A 10,078-nucleotide genomic window follows, 5' to 3' on the forward strand; every position below is an offset into this window, starting at 1 on the left:
TACACATAAAGTCGTATATCTGGTATTGGGGGCTAGTTTTATTGTGGGGAAGGCCACAGAAGCAGGCTGGAACCTACACATCCAGGAACAGAATCCATAGCCCCCCCCTGGATCAGGTCCCTCCTAGGAACAACTGCCCCTGCTGCTGAGCACAGACGCCACTGCTCACACCTCTGACACCCTGGTGCTGGACACTGGGCCCCCAGGCCAGGACAGATGTCACTGCTGCACCTGGAAACTGGACATCACCACTGTCACTCAGCCCTCTTTACTAAAATGTTATCTGCACAGTCCCAGCCTCTCTGTCACCGCATTCTGGCTCAGAGTCTGGCAGTGATATAGGAGTGAAAGAGAAATTATTTAGACAGGTAGTGAGGGTACGGAAGGCTTTTAATGAAAAGCAGGCTCCAAATTATTTTCTTTTCTAACAAGGTGCAGCCTGTAATATCAAGCTTCAGACATAGACAAGTAAGCTGGAAGCTTGCACAGGTGAATGCCAGCAGCTGTGCCAATAGGAGTAGGACACCTGGGACTGGGCATGTTCACAATGCTGACTCCATCTTCCCTTCTCTTTGCCAGGCTCCTTCCTTACAATAAGGGGCAGACAACATGGCGCCGGCCAAGTGGCAAGCCCATTTGCATAATAGGATGAGGGTGGGGCGAACAGCCTTCCACTTGCACTATGGAAATATCACACCTGGTCCAACCAATCTGTGCGCCCTACATAAATCAGACACCATCTCCTCAAGCCTGCCTGTAAAATCCGATGCACTCCCACTCCAGGCCAGAATTCCCTTTTGGGTGCCCCTCTCTCTCACAAGAAGAGAGCTGTTCCCCTTTGTCTTTCTTTTGCCTATTCAACCCTTTGCTCCTAAACTCACTCCTCGTGTGTCAGCGTCCTTAATCTTCTTGGCGTGAGATGACACACCCTTAGTATTTACCTAGGACAATGATACCTCTTCAGCAGGTGGTCATCAGACTGGTGGAGCTTAAGACTCATGTCCATGATCAACTGCAGGGGTGACTGGAGTGCTGTCCTCTTCCAGGGAGGGAGGTGGTATCGGTCTCCTCTCAACATTTTGCATGTTGTAAACCAAAAATAAACATCAAAGCCACCCCCTCCTAACCATCTCAATTGACACCCTCAGCCAGGGTGCTCAAAAGTTAACCTGAAAGACTGGCTGAGGCCACTATGGGAAGCAGGTGTTGAACATGCCTCATTATGCCCTCTTCCCTTTTGGAGTTCAGGAAAAGCTGACCAGCATTTACCACCAACACAGACCTTCAATCTGATCAGAAACATTTACAATCTATTCTCTCTGAAGCCTGGCACCTGGAGGCGTCATCTGCATGAAAAAATTTTGGACTCCACAACCTCTTATCATTCCTTTCTATTGATAGTAACTCAACCAATTGCCAATCAGAAAAATTAAAAATCTACTTGTAACCCAGAAGCACTACCCTGCAACCCTTGCTTGCTTCAAATTGTTCCAACTTTCTGGACCAAAACAATGTATAGCTTAAATGTATTTGATTGACGTCTCATATGTTCCTAAAATGTATAAAACCAACCTGTGCCCCAACCACCTTGAGCACATGTTCTCAGGGTCTCCTGAGGACTGCGTCATGGGCTGTGGTCACTCACTTTTGGCTCACAATAAATCTCTCCAAATATGTTACCAAGTTTGATTCTTTTCATTGACAGTGTAGAATTCTGGTGTGGTAAGAGGGTTCAAGTGCTAGAGTGTAAGGGGTGGGGAAAAGTGACAAATTTTAATTATTGGAGCAGTGATCCAGGAAGAGAACTTTATCTGGTACCTGGCAGGCACGCAGAGTGTCTGAATGAACCAGTGACTAATAAATAACATATTTCCACGCATTCCCTTAAGGATAGATTATTACATCAAGTTTTTGTCTATCCCAGTTTATAGTCTAGATTATTGGAGTGGCATTGTGTGATGATGAAATGATTATTCAAACATCTCCCCTCAGCATTGTCTCTTACTAGGATTAAAACACCCAGGTTTGTAAGATCTCAGAGGATCTGGGTCCACACCGATGTTTTATATTAATATTTATATTTTCTTCTGTGTGGAAATATTTCTGGGGAGAGAATCTCTAACATTTATTAGTTTTTATGTGACACCCTCAAAGGCCTAAGAAATCCTAACTTCTAGGTTAGAGGTAGGACCACTCCACGTCTGGACAATGAACAGCTGGTAGCAACCTGTGTTTAGTAGATTAGGGATATGAAATAAATGCTTACATTTTGTTTATCTTTTCCTCTGGGACCAAAAAGATAGAGGTGTACTTGCTTGCTCTTACTTTAAGTTTCTCTCTGTGGGATGGTGATGGGGTTTTCCTCCAACCAAATAACTTTCTGATTCTCCAACAGCAGCTAGGAGTCCTAGAGTTCGACTCAATTCTGACACTAACTACCTGGAGTTCACCTCGGGCTCCAAAGGTTTAAGGGCTCAGTCCCACAAGACTGTCCTCACTTCAGATGCAAGTCCCAAGTATCGGGTCCTAGGTTACCTGCACTTCTGTCTATCATGGCTGCAAAGTCAGGGGTCTCTCACCTCCCAAGGTTTGAGAATTCTTAAACTAACTCAAAGAACTCAGGAAGTTGCTATAGTCACGTAAACCAAAAAACGTCTGAGACAGGTCTCAGTCAGTTTAGAAGTTTATTTTGCCGAGCTGAAGATGCACCTTGGAAACAGAGACACAAATCATTGTAGCATCTGTGGCCCATGCTTTTTCCTAACAGGGTTTGAGGACTGCAATATTTATAGGGGAAAGAGCAGCCAGGAGAGGAAAAAGACAGTCAACTATGCATTCATCTCGTGCTCAGTAAATCTGCATTTAACATAAGATAAAGTAAACGTTGGGTAGAAAAGTCACCATGTGGGTGAAGGGATGATGTCTAGTCTTGTACCTGTGAAGATAAGCTGTTAATTTACATTGTTGGGGGAAAGTCAACAAAACTCTTTTAGAGTAAAGATGTTGGGGCCCACAAGGAATTATCTTGTGAGCAGTTTGTGAGGGAGGCCACCTGGGGAGATATGGGGTCTTCTGTCTTTGCAGTTACTTGTTTAGGAACAAAAGAAAGGCAGTTTTGCCATCACTCAGTCTCCAAACTTAACTTTTCCCTTTGGTATAGTGAATTTGGAGTCCTGAAATTTTACTTTCCTTTCACACTCAGTATTACAGTTTTTTTACTGTTATAGCTTAAATCCCCACCTTTTTGGCACCTGGGACCGGTTTCATGGAAGACAGTTTTTCCATGGACCAGTGGAGGTGGCGGAAGGCAGAGGGAAATGGTTTTGGATGACACTGTTGCACCTCAGATGATCAGGCATTAGTCTTTCATAAGGAGCATGCAACCTAGATCTCTCGCATGCAGAGCTCACAGTAGGGTTCGTGCTTCTATGAGAATCTAATTCCGCCACTGATCTGACAGGAGGCGGAACTCTGGTGGTCATGCTCATGCTCTCTCGCCCACCGATCACCTCCTGCTGTGCGGTTTGGGTCCTACCAGGCCAGAAACTTGTACCAGTCCCCAGCCCGGGGGTTCGGGACCACTGGTTTAAATTATGCCACTATAGCAGAACACCTAGACTGGATAACTTATAACAAACAGAAATTTGTTTTATTCATGGTGTGGAGGATGGGAATTCCCAGATCAAGAGACTGTATCTGGTAGAAAACAAAAGGGCAAGAGAGGGTGAGAGGTAGGGGATAAAGGAGGTCAAACTCACAGCCTCAGGTCCTTTTATGATGAGCCTTAATCCACTAATGAAGGCAGAGCTCTGATGGTCCAATCACCTCTCAAAGGTCCCAGTTCTTAAAAATGTTGCATTCGGGAAAAAATATCCAACAGAAGCTTTTTTGGGGAAACATTCAAAGCACAGCAGTTAAGGATACAAATGAGCAGCCAGATGAAGAGGTGCACAGGGTGGGGTCTGGAAGGGCTCTGAGCACAGGAGCCTCTGTCTCCGTGGAGATGGAGTTCACCATCCTCCCCACACATGGACACACGGATGTGCTCACCAATTGGGAAGCTCTCGGAAACCCAGTCTCTAGAGATTTCTATGTCAATTTCATTGTGTAGGCAAGATTAATTAAATCACCGGCCATTGTGTGACTGAACTCAACCTTGAGCTACTCTTTCCTTCCCAGACGTTAGGGACGGGCTAAAAGTTCCAATCCTCTAATCACAGCTTCGTGTTTCTGGCAACCAGCCCCCATTCTGAAGCTATCTAGGAGCCCCTCACCCCACAGTCATCTCATTGCCATATTGAAGTCATGTTTATCACTGAGGAGATTGCAAATGTTTTAGAACATGGTTGTCAGGAAACAGGGACAAAGACCAAATATTTTTACTGGACCACAGATCACACCCTGGTTTTGACCATATTATCTCTTTTTATACTATTTATTATTTTATTTCAGAGATAATCACTTGCTCTGTTGCTCAGGGTAGAATGTAGTGGCACAATCATAGCTCACTGTAACCTCAAATTCCTGGACTCAAGTGATCCTTCTGCCTCGGCCTCCTGAGTAGATAGCATTACAGGTGCACACCACCATGCCCAACTAATTTATAAATATTTTATAGGAATGGGTCTCACTATTTTGCCCAGGCTGATCTCAAACTCCTGGCCTTAAACAATGTTCCTACCATTGCCTCCCAAACTGATGAAATTACAAGCATGAGCCACTGTGCCTGGCCAATCACAGATCTCCTACACCAGAAGAATCATAACAGTGAAAAGATCCTGGCACATTACCAGAATCCTCTTTGGTCATTAACAATTATCCCAGTACAGTCCAAAAATAGGAATAGTCTCAGCAACATACGGCTGCACCCTTTCAGGCATCTGGTGAAATCGAGCTAAGAGACAATACTCTCTTGCTTACACCTCTTTCGAGTAGTTCATGTAACATTAGATTTTCCTTATTACATAACCCATGTGTTCATTCATTTACCCTCAGCTACTATTTCTCCTTCTCTTCATTTATACTAAACATTTATAATTTTGGAAGGAACACTAGGTTCTGCTGCTGTGCTGGCTTAGACTTCGGGGACCAATACTGTTCTAGCAAGTGTCTCCCGTCATCCATTCCAGTTCACAGAGGGTAGGGTTATGCAGGTAGAGAACTGGGTGCCTATCTGACCCCAGGCAATACAGCTGCATTCAGTGTTATCCCCAACTTTGCCAGATGCAGAGAAGGCACAACCTACTTCTCCAGGCCCTTAGGAAGTATTACATAAAGGACATAAAATATATTTACAGTTTCTTGCTTAGGAATAATTCCTGTTTCTGGACTCTATTTGCATCCCTAGTCCTGGGACCACTGCATCAGGGATGAGAAAAGCAAGTTGAGGTGAATTACAGTCATTATTCCAGTGTCCTCCCACCATGGGAAGGAATATATGTAGATGACACCAGCACCTTCTCCTGATCCACCAGGAAAAGAGAGGTTACTCTCATGTCAAGTGTGAGCACACTCATGAAGGTGTATAAGCCACCCTTCGTGCTTGTTTCCCCACTCTTACTTTGTACACCCAATGTTTCAACTGCCTATTTTAATTCTCTATGGAACTCTTCCTTTGAGGAGGATATCTCTCTGATCATTGTTGGACATTTTGAGCCGGTGCATTTTCCGGTGTAAAGAAATGTGACTCAGTGGTCCACATGGTTGCAGTACCTCCCATTCAAGTTCTTTGTAGCACTCTGAGCATTTGCATCTGAGATAAAGGAGGAACCTCTCTTAGAAGACTGCCATGGCCTCCCAACCTGGAAATAAAGAAAAACCTTCAGTTCCTTCAAGAGAAATTCCAGGCAAGTAGCCAGCCCGAAAAAGTAAGTGAGTGACCTTATAAACAAGAAGGTAATGATAGCTTAAAACAATAGCCACGGAAGTTAGAGTCACAAGATGTTTGATTCTCTATAAAAACTAAAAATAACATCTTAACATATGTCCCTGAGTTGTTTTTCAGAAACATAGATTCCCACCTAATGGATCCACTGACAGGGAGACCTTATAAAGGGGAAACTGAGGACTGAAATCTGACCGCTGTTCTTTGTTCTAAATTTCTTCCTGAGGGGACTGGAGAGAGTCAAGGCCACAGGCCAGGCCTGAACATTCCTCTCTACTCCCCCCAGCTGTGTAAGGAAACTCTGCTTCCTTATCTATCACAAATCAGAGAATCTTTAAATCTACCTAAGACCTGTAAGCTCCCTCATGAAGATATTCTACCTTTTAAGGCCGAAGCAGTGTGTCATTTCTATGCATTGATTTATGATGTTGCCTGTAACTCTGCTTTCCCGAGATTTGCCCCTGCCTTTGAAAATCCTTGCTTGTGAGCCATCAAAAAGGGTGGGTCTTAAGCATTAGCTGTCTGATTCTCCTTGTTTGGCACCCTGCACATAAATGCCCTCCTTTCTCCCACTACAATCTCAGTGTGGATGTTTGCTTTTACTGCCCCAGGTGAGTGGACCCCAGTTTAGTTTGGTAACACACCTACCACCAGCTGAACAAAGCCCACTCCAGGGTGAGGATCTATTCCTGTCAAGACCCATTTGCTGCTTCCTGGGGCTAATGGTATCAGCCTAACTTGCCAGCTATGTAGTTTCAAGGCCTTCCCATTAAAGAATCTGCTACATAGCCATATGCTATCTCTCTTTTTTTTGTTAAAGACAGCCCTTCTTATGTGTGTTTTGTGCCTGTGATGTGTGGAATGCAAGAGGAATATATCTTGATTCTACCTATCTCTGCATTGCTACAATCCCAATGTCTACTTATCTCACAGACTCCGGTGATCACCACAAGCAAATGTGGATTTTTTGTTGTTGTTTTTGAGATGTGGTCTTGATATGTTTCCCTGGTTGGCCTCAAATGCTGCTCAGCTAAAATCTAACTCCTGGACTCAAGATATCCTTCTGCCTCAGCGGCTCTTATACCTGGAATTTCAGGTGCACCTGGCAAACACTTAGAGATAAATTCTTGTTGATTTCAATCACCTTCTAAACCTGGAAGGGAGGTATTCTGAGGGGCCCTGAACAGCACTGAGGGGACGGTACTAAAGGATTCATGAGAAACTGACCTCATGATCCAACCACCTCCCTCCCTCCAGGCCCCACCTATAATGCTGGGGATCACATCTCGACACGAGATCTGCACAAGAACAACATCCAATCTATATCAGGAACCAACAGATCTTACATTAATGAACCCCTCAAATTACCATAGCGATTTTCAAAGGACTTGCCTCATATGGGCATTCTTTTCATAGGTAACTTTCCCATTGCTCTCCTGATGAATTATACAGCCAGGCCATTAATCACTCCCTGTAAGTCGTAAAAATGAAAACGTAGGAGCTTTATCATTGTTCAATTCTTCCACCACTGCTAAGAAAACACCATGCAATTAAGTCGACAAGAGCTCCTCTGTTTTTACCTTCTTTGATCAAAGAGGTGGACTTCCAAACAGGATGCTGTCCATTCATCTTGCAAATGCTGTATACAAACCACCCAGCGGTTTGTGAGTCAGCTGACTGATACTGCAGTTCAAATCCCAGCGCTGTCTGCTGCAGAGTTCCATCTTGCTCGAGGAAGGTCAGTGTATTTTTAATTTACACCTTCAATGAATTGAATGAAGCCCACCCACATGATAGACATCAATCTACTTTATTCAAAGTCTAGCTATTTATATGTTAATCTCATCCAACAAACATCCTCACAAATCATCCAGAATAATGCTTGACCACCTATCGAGGCATGATGCTTTAGCCAAGATGACCAATTTTTTTTTTATTATTATACTTTAAGTTCTAGGGTACATGTTCACATTGTGCAGGTTTGTTACATATGTATACACGTGCCATGTTGGTGTCCTGCACCCGTTAACTCATCATTTACATTAGGTATATCTCCTAATGTTATCCCTCCCCACTACCCCCACCCCACGATAGGCCCCGGTGCATGATGTTCCCCACCCTGTGTCCAAGTGTTCTCATTGTTCTATTCCCACCTATGAGTGAGAACATACGGTGTTTGGTTTTCTGTCCTTGCGATAGTTTGCTCAGAATGATGGCTTCCAGCTTCATCCATGTCCCTACAAAGGACATTTAGGTTGCTTCCGAGTCATTGCTATCGTGAATACTGCCATAATAAACATACGTATCCATGTGTCTTTATAGCAGCATGATTTATAATCCTTTGGGTATATACCCAGTAATGGGATCACTGTGTCAAATGGTATTTCTAGTTCTAGATCCTTGAGGAATCGCCACACTGTCTTCCACAGTGGTTGAACTGGTTTACAGTCCCACCAACAGTGTAAAAGTGTTCCTATTTCTCCACATCCTCTCCAGCACCTGTTGTTTCCAGACTTTTTAATGATTGCTGTTCTAACTGGTGTGAGATGGTATCTCATTGTGGTTTTGATTTGCATTTCTCTGATGGCCAGTGATGATGAACATTTTTTCATGTATCTGTTGGCTACATAAATGTTTTAGTTGAGAAGTGTCTGCTCATATCCTTTGCCCACTTTTTGTTTTATTTTTTCTTGTAAATTTGTTTAAATTCTTTGTAGCTTCTGGATATTAGCCCTTTGTCAGATGAGTAGATTGTAAAAATTTTCTCCCATTCTATAGGTTGCCTGTTCACTCTGATGGTAGTTTCTTTTGCAGTGCAGAAGCTCTTTAGTTTAATTAGATCCCATTTGTCAATTTTGGCTTTTGTTGTCATTGCTTTTGGTGTTTTAGTCATGAAGTCCTTGCCCATGCCTATGGCCTGAATGATATTGCCTAGGTTTTCTTCTAGGGTTTTTATGGTTTTAGGGATGACCAATAAAATGAATTATGACATTCTTCAATATAAGAATACTCTGAGGAAATTAGCCTGTGACCTAATAAAACAAGGAGCAAACAACTGTTTCTAAAAATGTACAACCAATAATCAAAAAGCCCTCCCTATAGATTGTTTTTCAAGTTCACTCTATAATTCTGGGTAAAAAAACAACAACAACAAAAACCATGTATTTGTTGATATTTGTTGAAAACCACAGAAGAAGAGAAAATGGAAAAAGCAGAAAGTGAAAAAAATAAGAATAATAATAAACATGACAGCAGTTATTTCATTGGAAACAATGAAGATGAGGAGACAGATGAGCAACATCTTTAGAGTCCTTAAAGGAAAATGCTGTGAAACTAGATTCTATTCCCAGAAAATAATATCTTTTTCAAATATATATGTATAATTTTAATTGACAAATTATAATACGTTCGTGAGATATTGTTTGATGTATTGATATATGTATACCATGTGTAATGATTAAATTAAGCTAACACACCTTGAATATATCTATCAAAAAACAAAGGGGTTTTAGGCCAGGCGCAGTGGCTCATGCCCGTCATCCCAACACTTTGGGAGGCCAAGGTGGCCAGATCACAAAGTCAGGAGTTCAAGGTCAGCCTGACCAACATGGTGAAACTTCGTCTCTACTAAAAATACAAAAATTAGCTAGGCATAGTGGCACACACCTGTAATCCCAGTTACTCAGGAGGTTGAGGCAGGAGAATCACTTGAACACGGGAGGTGGAGGTTGCAGTGAGCCAAGATCATACCATTGCACTCCAGCCTGGGCAATAGAGTGAGACTCTGTCTCAAAAACAAACAAACAAACAAACAAATGAATTTTAGACATATAGGGAGTGAAAAAATAACCAGCAGAACTAATCTATAATAAATGTTTCAGTCCTCTAGGCAAAAAGAAAATTAAGGGACTAGTTGGCACAGCAGACTAATGATGAAGAAACAGCTTCATTGACCCCTTCCACTGAGACAGAGAACATAGCCCCGGGGCCTGGGAATTCCTCAACCCAATCCACCACCTTGGGCACCTGTGTACTCCTCCTGGGTATCAGTGGTTGGGTGCCATCACCTTAGCTGTCACCTACCTGCAAACACCACTTATGGGCATCCCACCCAGCCTATCACAGCTGCCGCTAACAATGCACACTGCTTGGGACCCAGAGAATCAGCCCATCATTGCCACTGCCAAGCTAGCT

Source organism: Mandrillus leucophaeus, unplaced genomic scaffold, assembly GCF_000951045.1.
Source record: "Mandrillus leucophaeus isolate KB7577 unplaced genomic scaffold, Mleu.le_1.0 Scaffold1234, whole genome shotgun sequence".
NCBI lineage: Eukaryota > Metazoa > Chordata > Mammalia > Primates > Cercopithecidae > Mandrillus > Mandrillus leucophaeus.